Below are 15,101 nucleotides of genomic sequence, written 5' to 3' on the forward strand. Positions count from 1 at the left end.
CCCCATCTGTTTACTCCTGAGGGTGGGATCTCTCCCCGTGTCCCTGGTCCTCTCCCTCTTTATTTGGTCTTGGAACTTCCCTCACCCAACTACCAAGATCATGAGCCTAAAAGCTTCAAATGTACATCCAAGATATATTTCCCCCCAAACTCCTTAACCTTACAGTCCTTTGTCCCTCCCTAGTGTGTCCTAACTGATCTCAAATCAACTACAAAGTACTCCAGCAACTCGCCAGCTCAGATGTTCCCTCACAGACTGCATCCTAGACATCCCTGAAGCGGCTAGCCCCAGACGATCCAGCCTCATTAACTGCCCAACACCGTCCCACAGCCCCAGATGGTCTCTCAGAGCCTGGACAGTAACTGACACTGCCTGCTCTTCCCAGACCTGACCAACAATGTAGTCCCCTTGGGTTCCTAACAATGGCATCCCAATATCAGCAGGAAGCAGCCAGAGAGAATGATGCCCACTTACCCAATACCTGCAAGCCAATAATAAAATTTAAAAAAGGGTGGGAATGAAGAGTTCTTGAACAGACCCGAGCACAGCAAACATGGCGCTGACAGGTTTTGCCCTTTACCCTTCTTTCTCCCTTCCTAACCATTAGATTCCTTTCCTAAAGTGCTGTGGTCCTCAAGGTCCATTCCCTTATTTGGCCACTGACATCCCTAAGACCCAACAATCAAATTCATTATTTGGCTAATACACCCAATTAGGATTTACCAACTCTTCCTAGCACAGAAACCCCCTTTTCTTCTTTAAAAACCCACTCCTGCAAAAAACACCTGCTGCTGCTTGCTGTCTGCCTTTGCCCAATCCAGAGGCAGCAATGCCCCACCCCCAAACTTGGCTTGCCGCTCCAGAGTAACAATTCTCCTTTTGGCTGAGAATCTGATATCTGGGTGTGTCCTGTACTGACTCTGAGGGGCCAACTCCTTACATCCGAGACCATGCATGCTTGCATAGGGGGTCTCTTCTCTTCGATACCTGGCTTAGAAGGTAAGGGCTGAAAACCCACCTGCTCTGCCCTGTGGGGCTTCCTCCCCAGAGCCAGGAAGCATGTGCCATTCTGTCTTGATAACTCATCCACTCATGGTGTGTGTGGAGGGAGAATGGGTACATTTTGGAATGCATTCTACAGATACGGCACCGCTTTCTAATTCACAGGTTAGCCCGAGAGCTAGCAGTACCCCTTCACTGTCTAGAGCCTCAGTTTCATATCTATAAATGGGATGACTAATAGCTACTATCAAAGGTATTGTGGGATTAAATGAGCCTACATATGGGCCATGTACCCTCACGTGCAAGAGAGGGACAGAGGGTTAGGGGTAATGAAGGAGTCCTGGTGCATGGTGCTGGGAACGGCACAAATGAAGGTTTAGAATGAACGGCAAGGACACAGGGACTGGGGGTAGGGTGCGCTACTGAGGGGTCCTGGAAACAAAGTGACTCTGGGCCTTTCAACCAGGGGCTGGAAAGGTGTGCCATAGGCAGTGGGGCGTAAGAGGAAGTTGGGGGACAGAGCCAGCCTATCAATTCAAGGGCGTTACCTACTGTGGAGTTCAGAGGGCAGAGGATGTACATACCCATCACTCCTGCTGTCACCGTGCCTGCCCCTCGAGTCCTGGAAGCTGGCACTAGACTCAGAATGCTCGGCCCATGAGTCAAGGATGAACACTAAGCCTGGAGGCCTCGAAAGCAAGGGCTTGTTATTGCTAAGTCTCCTTTCCTGCACGTGACAGTTTGATGCTGGGAAGTTAGTTGTGGAACTTCTCCAGCCCACCAGGTAGGAGATGCCAGACAGATCTCATAGCTCCTCTGAGGTACCCAGAGTAAGGTGGTGGAGTGAAGACCATCTCTTCCCGCTTCCCTGACGGCTTCTCCAGGGGTTAGATCACCATTCTCTTCTTCACTCTTCCCTTCACATCTTGTAATTCACCCCAAAGCCTTCAGGCATAGGCAGAGTGGTGATGGGAACTGCAGTGGGGGAAGAGGGTGCTGTGGGGGAAGGGGGATGAAGCATCAGACATGGCTGCTGGGTACAGCAGAACCGGTTACGTAACTCCAGTTGGGTCATCAGGTGGATCCAGGCCAAGCCCATGCTTCACTGATGCCAACTCTCTCCCAGTCTCGGCTGCACTCAGCTGTAAAGTGGGGGCACTTATGACAAGAGCAGGCACCAGGCTGCTGAGAGGCTGCAATGAAACTGTGCTGGGACCCCCTGGCAGGAAGCCTAAACACTGTCTGGTGCTACGATTGCTCTCTGTAGAGTAATGGCGATGACAACATTTTTTATGTCTGTAGACCGTTCCAGTTTACTGTGTGGCTTTGCTGTGAAGTGTCCCACTGAGGAGCATGGCTTAAAGCCTTCGATCCCAAATGGTAGCAATATTGATTGGACTGTGAAGGCACTAACCCCATCAATGGATGGGCCCATTGATAATATCATTTGCAGAGAGGGCACCTCCCTGGAGGAAGCAGGTCACTGGGGCATGTCTCTTAAACATCTGTCTGTTCCTGAACCCTGCCTGTCTCCCTCTCTTTGTCATCTTCGTACCCTGAATGAGGCACCCGGCCCAAGTGCATGTACCCACATGATGTCCTGTCTCACCATGCCAATCAGAAGCAGCAGAGCTAAGGGGCTATAGACAAAAGCCTCTGAATCCAGGACCCAACAAGCCTTTTCCCCTTTAAGTTGATTTTCCATTGGCTCTTTGTCACAGAGATAAAATGTACTAACGAATCCCACTCTGGACTAATAGTGAATGTCCAGGGGTTTCCCAGTTCTTCCACAAATCCCTCTAGAGGAACATAACTGAAAGAATAAATCTATCTATCTATCTATCTATCTATCTATCTATCTATCTATCTATCTATCATCTATCTATCTATCATGTAGTTATCTAGGCATCTAGGCATCTATCTGCTATCTATCATGTATGTAATTATGTATCTATGCATCTATCTACCATGTATGTACATAGACATCTATGCATATATACATATATATACATATATATATATATATATGATTTATTACAGTGACTAACAGGCTGTGGTTCAGCTGGTCCAACAATGGCTGTTCTCAATGGAAAGTCTAAGAATCTAGTAGTTATTCAGTCCATGAAGTGAATCCTGAAGAATGTGGCCTGACAAAAGGCTAGAAAGTTTTTTTTCCCTGTCCCTTATATAGGTTGTCACAGGAAGATATGGCCTATATTTAGGGTGGGTCTTCTTGCTTCAAATGGTCCAATTAACTAAAAATCCCTCTCAGTGTGCCCGGCGACTTGAGTTTTTAGTCAGTATAGATGTGGTCAAGTTGACAATCAAGGAGAGTCATTGCAATTCTCCAAATCCCAGTTCACCCACAGTGAGGCTTGGGCCAGGGCATAAACCGGAATGTCCGAATGGACAAGAGAAGATGGAGTAGATATGAGAGCTGGAGTTGGAGTGGGAATCGGGAGGAGTGGGAAGAGAAAGTGAGCTGAAAGAGCGAGGTAATGAAGAGGAGGGAGGGCGGGAGAGGGAGAGATTGAGGTGGGAAGCTCAGGCCGTCTTTTTCCTATTGGCAGTTACGACCAACCTCTCAGGAGTGACTCTCTGCCAGCCTGGCTGCTAAATCACGGACACCAGCGTAATTGAAACAGAAAATCACGCCCGGCAGAACAGCCTAGCAACACCACTATTAGCAGCTGTGGCTCTCCACTTCGAACCAGGGAGCTAATACGCCTCTTTATGCATGCGCAGGCACTGCCAGATATATATCTTCACCAATGTTTTCATAGGGACTGGGCCTTCCCACTCCTTCCTGCCACCACGAAGCTGCTCACTCTGGGAAGACCGAACTTGTCTGTGGTACCTAAGGCTGCCCCACTGTGGGGCTGATGCAAAACTCTTCTTCCCTCCCCCCTCCCTCCTTTCCTTCCTCCCTTCTTCCCCTTCTCGTCCATCACTGAGCTTACGGTGGTGCTGAGGAAGCTGAAAACAGAGCAATCACACAAACCTGGAGGTAAACTGCACCAATTGCCCTAATCAAGCAAGCTGCTCTCCAAAGGGATCTGACACCTTGGAATGAAGGAGGTCACGGTGAGAAAGGGATAAAGAAACCAGGGTACAGGGAGAGAAGACTGTTCTACACGCCTACAGCTGGAACAAAGGTACTAAGCTAGAGGGAGCTCAGCCTGTGTGGTGAGCCAGAGGAGGGTGGTTCAGGGCCAGGGCATAAGGAGTGGAGGATAACTGTACAACTTAAAAGTGCCTGGGAGATACTCCCGGACCTGCTAGGGAGTCCCTGTGCCTGGCTCCAGTTGTTAGCTCTCCAGTCCCAAATTTCCACTTTCAATTACCATTATAACCATGCTCACAAAGAGGGGACTGTTGGAAAGTGGTTGTACTTTGTGCTTTCACAATGATGGAGAAGCATTCCTGGCATCTGATAAAGCAGGGATGGGCGTACAGGAGGTCAGGAAGACGTGGTACGTGACGTTGTGCCAGATACCGAATTTCATTGCACAGCTCAGCATGTGTGTGTGTGTGTGTGTGTGTGTGTGTGTGTGTGTCCCTGATGTGTGCACATATGTGTGTTAGAGGTCAATTCTAGGTGTCTTCTATCACTCTCCACCTTATTTTTTGAGACCGAGTCTCTTCTTGAACCTGGGGCTTGCTTGCTGTTTTAGCCTATGGAGCCCCCAGTTTCTGTCTTTCTCCATCCCCCAGGCTCTCAGCTCTGAGATCACAGACATACAATGCCATGCCTTGGTCATTTGGGGAGATGAGGTTTCTGGCCTTCGGTTTCCATACTTGTGCAGCAAACACAACTTTATCCACTGTCTCCCCAGACGCGCCCGAGTTGTGGTTTCTGAGCAGATTTCATGGAGTGGAAAACTCAATTTTGGGTTCTCTGGGACACGATGTTTGTAATATATGATTGTACATGTATATATGATGCTTGTAATATGATTGTCAGTATATATTGATACCCCTTCCTTCAAACCGCAGGCCTAACCTCCTTACCTGGTCATAAACAGTCATGGAGGCTCTCATCTAAGGGAAAACATTTGGTAGAGAGATGAAGCTGAGCAATGAAGAATGGTTCTGTCAGATGGTTCAGTGGTTAGGAGTACTTCCTGTACAAACAGGAGGAGGGCGGGGGTTCAGATTGCAGGACCCACGTAAGAAGACAGTATCCTGCATCCATCTGTAACTCCAGCTCTAAGGACAATGGAGATAGACTCCTTGGGTTGGCTGACTTCCAGCCTAGAGACCCCTCCTCAAAACAAAAGGAGAAAAAGAAAGAGAAACCCTGAGGCCTTCTTCCGGCTTCTGTGGGCACAGGCAAACACATGTATGCAGCGGCTCCTACACTCACACATGCACACAAACAAATAAATAATTAGGAAAATAATAGTTCTGTGTGCCTCTAATCTCTTGAGAGGCTCACTCTGGGGATGCCAGTGGCCATGCTGTGGCAGCATTCTAGCCGCCTTGCAGGAAGCTAGAACTGAAGCTGCCTGCCACAGCCAGCGCTGACCTGCCCGTTGTGGGGCCGTTGTACTTTGGATCTTCAAAGGCCCCTGTGCTTAAGACCTGGTTCTAAACCTGTGACGCTTTCGTCAGGCACTTGGATGGAGAAGAGGTAGGGCCTGGTGGGAGGAAGGTGGCTGCTGGTGTCCGGTATGGCTTGGAAGGGGATAATGGAATTCTGGCCCCTTCTTTGCTCTCCTTTGTTACCTGGCCACCAGGAGAGAAGCTCTCCCTGCCACATCTCCCCTGCCATGATATGCGATGCCACTATGTCCTCCAGAATAATGGGCCAGCTGAGCAGGGATGCAGCTTCTCACACTGAGCCAAAACAAACCTTTCCTCCTCTGATGCGGAATTCTGTCAAGTACTTTGTGGCAGTGGCAGAGAATGTACACAGTTATCTGAGCCACCCAGGAAGGAGACAGACTGTGTGGCCAGCCCAGGCAAGCATTCAGATGACTGAGGCCTCAGCCTGTGGGGAGAGAAGGGGGTTCAGACACCATGGATCAGACACTAGCTGTCTCCTGTGCCCCATCTCCTCTTCTCTCCTACACACAGGCAAAGAATGTTTCTTCAACAGTTTTAGTATGTATGGAAACTTCTAGAAGTATACCTACTGTGTAAGCCAAGGGGACACATGCATTTAGTTTTGTTTGTGTGTTTTGTGTATGGGACATAGGGTCCCACTATGGTGCCTAGGTTGTTCTGGAAGTTGCTATGTAGCCCAGGCTGGCCTTGAACTCACAATTTTTCTACTTCTACTTAAATACTGGGATTACAGGGGTGTGTGTGTGTGTGTGTGTGTGTGTGTGTGTGTGTGTGTGTGTGTGCGCGCCACCGTGCCCAGTTTTTACTAAAAGCTGTTTGAAAGGGATTAAAATATCATGATATGTCGTCAAGTGTGTCACTTGTCACACTTACAGCTGCTCCCTTACAGTTACTCTTCAAGTACGTGAGGTGCAGTGGAACTGGGCTGTGTGTGTTGTACAGTTGTAGCCATTTGTTTTCACTGGGACGGATAAGAACCTGACCCTTTCCTGATGTCCCTCCAGGCATCCGAGCCTCTGTATACAGGGCCATAAATAGCACTTCTTCAGTTCCTTCATCCTGGAGTTGGACTGTTACATCTATTTTTAAAACTCATGAGTAGGCACTTTCTGTTTTTAAAGGAGATTTCATTTCCTGTTAGTGAAGGGACATTATAAAATACCAGTCAAGGAAAAGAGTGTGGGACTCTGGGGCACTTCCTAGAGAATACTTTACTGGCCTAGGAAATTATGATTGTTTGTTCTTCGGCTTCTAGAACAAACCCCTTGGCAACCTTCAGAATTATTCCCTCCTGTCTGACTCGAGGAATTTTCTTCTTGAGCTCCAGGAGCCTTCTGCTGTCCCCCAACATTCTGCACTTTCTACTTCCCTCTATAGTGCTTTCTTATCTTGACCTCTCTCTTTCCCCTTGCCTTTTGAAATCTCTTTCATTCCATCCTAACACAGTCACTCTACAAACAAATACAGAGCACACATGTCTATGTCTATACACATGGGGCTCCAGCACGGGGACAGGAGCCAGTTGCCTGTCACCCTCCCCAGAACTTGGGAGAGATTACTCTGCTCATTGAAGACATATTTGAAAACTAATACACGCAGAGAGAGAACCCCCAACAGGCCTTTCATCTTCGCTCTCTCCTGAATTGCTCTCTGCCAGCATTCCAGGTTTCTCTTGTTATAGATACACTGTAGCAACCTCAGAGCTTTCTGCATAGCCTGAAGGCTCAGCAACACAGCCAGTCTTTCCTCCTTCTAGCCTGAACAGCTCCAGAAGCATTCTCTACTGTTTGTACACACCTGATATGTGAGTGCACCTGCCAACTCTCTCCACACTCCCTAGCAGAGGGGGATTGGTACTTGCTGCCACTTCTCTTCCCTGAGGAGTGAAGACAGCATGGGAAATTTAGACCCTGGGCTGCTTCTCTTCAGAGACCACCCTGCTAAGTAATGGGTGACTCCAGGTAACCAGGACCATTAAGACACCGAAATACCCCACTGCCTCTTTCTCTGTGCTTAGCAACAGCCCACTGCGTCTATTAACTCCCTGATAATTGCCTGCCCTCTGCCTTCTTCCTGAGGGCTGGTGTAGTTCAAGGACCCTCCCAGAGACTGCTTCGTCGGCATTTTTCGAGGGGCTGACTTTGGAAGACACAAACACATATACACACATTCATATGGAAACATGTGTTTACACACAAATATAGACATATACACACAAGATACAGGAGAAAGCTTTTTCAGATGTGCTCACAAATGTGCTGCAAGAAGCAGCCTTGTAAAACCATGCTGAACTTTACTTATGTTGTAAAAAAACCAAACAAACAAAAACAAGACAGATTCTCTAGAAGGTTCCTGTAGCCCCTCTTCTCCAATCCCATCCAGATCTTTCCAGATAAGATAATTTGGAAGGGAGCCAGCACGGACACATTTCTGGCCACAAGAGGGCACTCTGCAATCCCCAAAACAGGGTATTTGTGGCTTCTTTCTTCTTTCTTTCTTTCTCTCTTTCTTTCTACCGTTCTTCCTTTTTAAAGAACCGGCATATGCGTATGGACCCAGGCTAACAGTCAACAGACAATCCATCTTGCAGAGACAGTGGTGGCAAATGGATTTTTAGATAAGGGAGGGAAGCCAGGCACGGCAGCTGTCAAGAGGGGTGAAGTGGAGACGGGGGTTTTGTTCTTTCTTGCAGGTGGATCGTGGAGAGCCTCGGTTTTGTTTGTCCTTACTCAGTAGGTAGCAAATTCCAGCCCTGAGGTTCTTAACTGGGGTTGTCAATAGTGTGCCCTCTTCCACCCTATTGCCTCCAGCCACTGAGCTTAGGAAAACCCTTGTCAGCTCTGCAGCAGGACTAAGCCAGGGTTCAGACAGCAAGTGGTCCAAGTCACTGTTCTGAACTTCTGGTCTACTCAGAGACAAATTGGTGACCAGCTCGGTTTGGCAGAGGTTGCTACAGTTCCTGGTAGGAAAGGCAGCTTGGGATATCAGCTGCCACCTTTTCTCCATCTAGACCAAGGCGGTGTTCCCTAGTGGCACAGCCTCAGATGCAGAGTGTGCTCTAATGGTTATTTGGAAAGGACTCCAGAAACTACTTACGGTGGGGATTGAAGGACAAGCCACTAGATGTTCTCTCATGAAAGTTACTACTGTGAGAGCTCAATTCCACTGGGAAACTCCTGAGCCAGTGCAGGACATGGGCCACTCCCAGAGCTGTCGTTAGTTTTCAGCTGAGAGATTCAAGGGGAGTGGGACTGGCAGGAGGCCCCGGCCATTGCACACAGTCCTTAGGCGAACATGCAAAATGTGTAAGTCTGAGGAGCCGTGGGCGGGCACAGGTGGCTTCGTCCACCTCCTGCCTCCCTGATTGCTTCAGTCAGCCAATACAGACTGCTCACGTCTCTTTCCTGGCTCTGACATCGGCACTAGGGCATCTCATGTCTCCCAGGTTTTCTCAGAGCTCCGGCCAGGGCTCGGCAAATTGACACCCTGTAGCATTAGAGATACCCAATCATTAGAGATACTTATTATGCCATTGGGGAGAGGAGGCAGACTCGCCCACATGGGAAGGAAGCTAGCTGCAGAGCTCTTGGCTTTGGGGGGCTGGAATCACATACTAGGTAGGTGTTGGTGTGGCTCCACGGGGTGCTGGGTCGGAATCATGCTGTGTCTAAGAGTTAAGGCCATAGGACCTCACTGCAAAGACAGTGCTGCGGTTCTCAACCTGTGGGTCGAGCTGTCTTTTGGGGGTCCTGTGTCAAATATCCTGTATATCAGATATTTACACTACGAGTCATAACAGTAGCAAAATTACAGTTATGAAATAGCAACATTAATAATTTTATGGTTAAAGAATATCATAACACTAGAAACTGTTTTAAAGGGTTGAGGGAGTATTAGGAAGGCTGAGAATCACTGGCTTAATGGGTTTAGAGTGGCACTCAAGTGTCTGCATTTCTTTTTTTTTTTTTTTTTTTTGGTTCTTTTTTCGGAGCTGGGGACCGAACCCAGGGCCTTGCGCTTCCTAGGTAAGCGCTCTACCACTGAGCTAAATCCCCAGCCCCATTTCTTTTTTTTTTTAAGATTTATTTATTTATTATATATAAGTACACTGTAGCTGTCTTCAGACGCACCAGAAGAGGGCATCAGATCCCATTATAGATGGTTGTGAGCCACCATGTGGTTGCTGGGAATTGAACTCAGGACCTCTGGAAGAGTAGTCAGTGCTCGTAACCACTGAGCCATCTCTCCAGCCCAAGTGTCTGCATTTCTAACTAGCTCTCTGATAGTACAGAGCTATGGTCCTCGGGACCAATGGGAAGGGCCTGGTTATAATGAACCGGCACATCTGTGTGAGCCCCTGGCAAACTGTCTAAAGAGATGCTGAAGGAAAGGCCTCTTGGAGTCCCCATGCTCTAGTGAAAGACTTGGTATGATTTCTCATTCTGGCTAACACATTCATACCTACTTTTCTGGGAATGTTTCCCCCATAAAATCTGTTTCTCTTCACAGCAATGTACAGGCCTTGGGTCCTATGAAACCCGACCTCCTCATCTGGGAACATTTGATCACCAACCCACTTAGCGCTCAGAGAAAGGAACTTCCAGCATTTTGATTCTTTCATCAGAGCTCTGGAACTTTCCGTGTCTATCTCCTGCTCCCTAAATTTAGGCAGCCTTCAAAGCGAGAGACCAAACGAGATGTTAAAAAGAAGGAGAAGATGGAAGGTCCCCTCAGAGGTCAGACAATGGATGTGGGACCCCCAGAAGTTCCGCTGGAGAACCAAGTGTAGAAGACTAGTCATGGTTCTGGAGATTTTATTCATCTGTCCACCCAGAGACTCTTTCCCTGAGCATCTTTGATGTGATAGACATTGTTGTAGGTGCCCCGAGCATAAGATGTTGAGCAAGAGAGACAAAAGACTCTGACTCCAAAGAGTTAATGGATAAGGGACTCAGTAAGTCATCTGTGTGCTCCAAGTCAAAGAAATGGGCAAACCCAGGGAGAGCTTGTGAGGGATGGCGGGTGGACTCAGTGAGACAAGGCAGGCGGGGAGGACACAGCTCGTCAAGAAGGTGACATTGAGCACAGACTTCAAGAGAGCGAGAGTTTAGGTATAGAATTTTAATTTTAGTCAGTTAATTGGACTTAAGATTTAACTTAACAGACAAGTTCAATTCTTTTGTGTGTCTTTTCATTTTCTTTGCTGCCTTAAAGAATAGACTAAAATGAACTTTCCCCATCCTCTTGCTGTTTTTCTCATGATGTTCAGGAGAAAAAGAGGAAGTAAGGGTCTTTTTCTTTAGTGATGGATTAGTTATCAAGGTTTATCATCCAAGAAGAGAAGTGCATGTGTGTCTGCGTATCTGTGTAAGCCTGTGTGTGTGTCTGTGTATCTGTGCCTGTGTGTGTATCTGTGTGAACATGTGTGTGTCTGTGTATCTTTGTGGCATGTGTGTGTGTGTGTGTGTGTGTGTGTATCTGTGTGAGCATGTGTATGTCTATGTATCTGTGCATTTGGGTATATCTCTGTGTGTGTGTATCTGTGTGTGAGTGCATGTATATATCTGTGTGCACACGTATGTCTGTGTGTGCATGTGTGTATCTGTGTGTGAGGACAGCATGTGCATGAGCATGTACAGCATGCTCACATCCCTACCAAAGGTTGTTCTTAGAAGGGAAAGTCTAAGGGAGGGGAAGTTGGAGAGAAAAAGGTCACAGTGGGCTGTGTCCACAGAGAGCCAGGAAGACCTCTATTTCCTTTAGCTACCAGATGTCACCAACTTCCCACTGCGGAAGGGTGATAAGCCCTTATATGACTGTCAGCTTAACTGCTGAGATTGGCCAGAACCTTTGATACAGGGGGATGCCTTTCAGGGGAACACTGAGACACAGTGTTGGGGAGGGGTCTCTATCCATGGTGGGCTGTCCTTGCCACTGTTCTGTGAACTATCTCAAAATTGTGTTAAGGGGGGAGTGATAACACTACAAAGAGTGTGTACAGCGAAGAAGGCCTCTGTAGAAAAGGGTGTGCTGTTGTTGTAATAATATAAAAATAAAAAAGTAATGATGGTCTTTTACCCCGCTGGGTCCTCACTGCGGTGCCCCAAGATATCTGCTAGATATCTTGGCAGAAACACAGCCCAGCCACACACTTTCTTACACTCAAACCCTCACATAAAAGAACACACAACACAATAATCTTAGATCCAATTGGTAAGATATAATTGCCCACTTAAACATACAAAGCCCGGTACTATCCATCCCTTGAGAACATTAATAACAACCTGTAAATACACAGAACAGAATCTTAACATCACCTGCCATGGCTTCTCCCCTCTCTCCCTCTCTCCTTCTCCTCCTCTCCCCTTAGTCTCCTCCTCTTCCTTCAAACTTCTCTCCTGCCCATCCTTTCTTCTCCTCCAATGACAGGCCTCCTTCTATCCTGTACCTGCCTCACCTGTGACATCATCCTACAGTGTGCTGCCTCCGTAGAGGAAGAAAAACGCTCTTACTACCTTGTCCAAGTTCTTACTGACCCAGTCACTTGTAGCAAAGGGCAGAAACCCATGGAAGCATATTAACAGCAGCCTGGCCTGCATTCATAGCCTGGCTTAGCTCTCATGGACCTGGGGAAGCAGCCTAGAAATACATAGACCCCAAGGGTTGATTCAGCAATACCTCAGAAAGGGTGGGAACGTTTTAGAGAGTGACATGACAAGAGTCAAGGGCCCCCGCTCTCCAGGAGACAAAGATTTTAAGAAGATTAATAAAGGAGGACTAGGGAGAGAGCTCAGATGGGAAAGTGCTTCTTGTAAAGGCATGAGGACCTGAGTTTGATCCTCAGAACAAAAAAGGAAGGTTGAGGTTACCTTCTGACCTCCACATGCAGGGACACATACGGCAGTGCCTGCATGTACACAAACATGCACATGCATATACACACATAGATTTAAGGGCCAGTGAGCATGTTGGCTGGTGGCTGCCTCTGGAGCCTTCCTCTGTGAATGACATCTGAGGTCATCTTCGGTGCCGACCCCTTGCCCTTCCTGGCAGGGGGAGGGGAAGATATTTTGCACATCTATATCTTGCTTGTAGGTAAATGGAAAGAGGGCCAGAGATGTTCAGCCAATCTGAACCTTCTGTCAAGTGGCAATTTTTATGATGACTTCTGCTTACTTATACATTCACTAGCAAGTCCATTTTGGTATTTCTCACTATTCATTTGCAGGCCATGTTTTGGTGAATTAATGAAATGATCAGTGAATAAAGGTCCCTGTGATTGAGTTTGATCCCTGGAACCCACATAGTGGGAGACTTTGCAAGTAGTCTTGTGACCTTTACACACACACACACACACACACACACACACACACACACACACACACAAATTAATATTTTAAAGTAAAAAATTGATTTTTTTAAAAATTAATTAACTAAAACTTTGAGCTGTGTTCATTTGTCATTTGATAATTACATTTTCAAAAGTGTTTTCCTCTACTTTGGCCCGTCTGCTCATTTACTACTGTTCCTCAGAGCCTGATCATCCCTCCCTCATCCCCGGGATTCTGAGGAGTGAACAAGAAGCAATTGCCTCCAATCCTCTTCAGAGCTGGCGTAAGAAGTCCAGGAGTGCTGGGCCTGTGCTAATAACCAAGGCCTAGGACTCTGTTTCTCTGAGGACTGGAGGTCTGCCTCACAGGGTCAAGGGCCAGGCCTCGGAGCCTACCCATGTGCTTTAGATGCTCTCGTGCGTCTTCCCAGCTACATGGTCCTGGACAGGTCACTGTTGCAGGTTGTTTCTTGGTGATGCTATCACCTGTGAGCGGGGCAGTATTAGTAGAGCTCACAGACACACCTGTGAGAAACAGGTGCCGAAACACCTGGAGACGCTCAGCCCCACATCTGAACTCACCACATGCTGATTTGGTGGCAATCGATCATCTAGACTATCACTCCCTCCATAATGCTAGTGCTTCCCACTATTTCCTCAGACCCCCTTCTTCCTGTTCCCCTTCCTTCTCAGTGGTCAGGAGACTTCATCCTCAATGATCTGGGCTCTGTCAACTTATCTACTTCCTCTCCTGGAATGGCCCTAAATTGACAGTACCCATCCAAGTCACAGTCACCTCCACAAGTGTCCCTGTCTTCTAAGTGTTCCTTCAAGCATAGCTCTCAGTGCCAGCTCTGGGCTTCTGAATGCCCACCACGGTGATTCTGCATTTGTCCTCTGCCCTGCAGAGGTACCCAGGTACCCACACTGAAAATGTCAATTCCTTGCTCAGGACCCCAACTGATCCTTGACTGACACTATTAACACCCAGTACCCTGTGCCTTAAGGGAAGGAACATGCCTTTGGAGCCTCAAACAGGGAGAGCAGGTCCTACTGTGACTTGGACATTACCCTCAGCAGTGTCTTAAACATAGGGGGATTGATGACACCAGAGTGCAGCCTGAAGGCCACATTCCTTTCTGTGACAGATCTCAAATGCACACATACAAAAAGAGCAGAGTGAAAAGATGAGGGGTCCAAGCCAAGATGAGTCCCACAAACAGATCTAATACATCCCTTATCCCACTCTCTCTGTTTTATACCTCTTTTCTCACAATGTATCATCCCTCAGCCCCAAAGCATTCATTCCTTGTTAAAAGGGAATAAAAGTTCTCCCCGAAATGCTCCTTAGAGTGTCACTGCCTGTCTATAAATGCTCATGCACATGAATAATAAAACCCATGTGTCAATCCACCCGCCCAGCCCGCCTTCTGTCAGTTCAATTCTTAGGCTATTAGCTAGTGAACTTCTGGAGGTAGGGAAAGTTATGCTTCCCCAACACCTGTGCTGCTGCCTGTACTGCAGAGCGAGGGAAAAGGGGCAAAGAGGGAGGAGGGGCATAGTGATCATTCTGAAGAAGCATAAGTAATGTACTTCAGACATTAGCATCTTTAATCTCCAAACCTTACAAGCCTGTCTCTTGGCAAACTCCATCAATGAGTGTGTTGGGCCACTCTTTCCTGGGCCACACACTCTGAAGTCAAGAAAGACACAAACTGTTGGACCTTCTCTAATGTAGCTGCTCCGTGTTCAATCCCACCTCTGTGTGTGTGTGTGTGAGAGAGAGAGAGAGAGAGAGACAGACAGACAGACAGACAGACAGACAGACAGACAGACAGACACAGACAGAGTCTGTTTGGGGGGGCAGTATATACATGTGTGCACAGGGTGTTGAAAGGAACATACACTTGTGCTTGTGTACATGTGTCAGGATATATGTGCAGTGTATGTGTGCATATGTGTGTGGAGGTTGGCAAGTGGAAGTCAAGTGTTGTTCCTTAATTGCTTTTCTGCCATATTTTTTTGAGACAGGGTCTCTCACTAAACATAGAGCTTTCTTTTTTTGGCTAGATTGGCTGGTCAGCAAGCCCCAGGGAGCCTCCTGTCTCTGCTTCTCCAACTGAGCTTAGAGATATGCACCCCTAATACCTTCTGGGGATTGAATTCAGTCAGAGAAAGCACTTTATCCACTAAGCCGTCT

General features: G+C 47.5%; 1 long non-coding RNA gene across 4 annotated transcripts in view; it reads left to right on the top strand.

The window, feature by feature from the left end:
* The window catches only part of LOC103692198 (uncharacterized), a 38,727-nt gene that overhangs the window by 7,574 nt on the left and 16,052 nt on the right, over nucleotides 1–15,101 (top strand). For 3 of the 4 annotated variants that reach the window (XR_015686929.1, XR_015686930.1, XR_015686932.1), the window contains one exon: nucleotides 3,573–4,157. The exons of the other annotated variant lie outside the window; for it this stretch is intronic. This is a non-coding gene — a long non-coding RNA (uncharacterized LOC103692198). The remainder of the gene's footprint in view (nucleotides 1–3,572; nucleotides 4,158–15,101) is intronic. 4 annotated transcript variants of the gene reach the window in all.

This window comes from Rattus norvegicus, chromosome 4, assembly GCF_021556685.1.
Source record: "Rattus norvegicus strain SHRSP/BbbUtx chromosome 4, alternate assembly SHRSP_T2T, whole genome shotgun sequence".
NCBI lineage: Eukaryota > Metazoa > Chordata > Mammalia > Rodentia > Muridae > Rattus > Rattus norvegicus.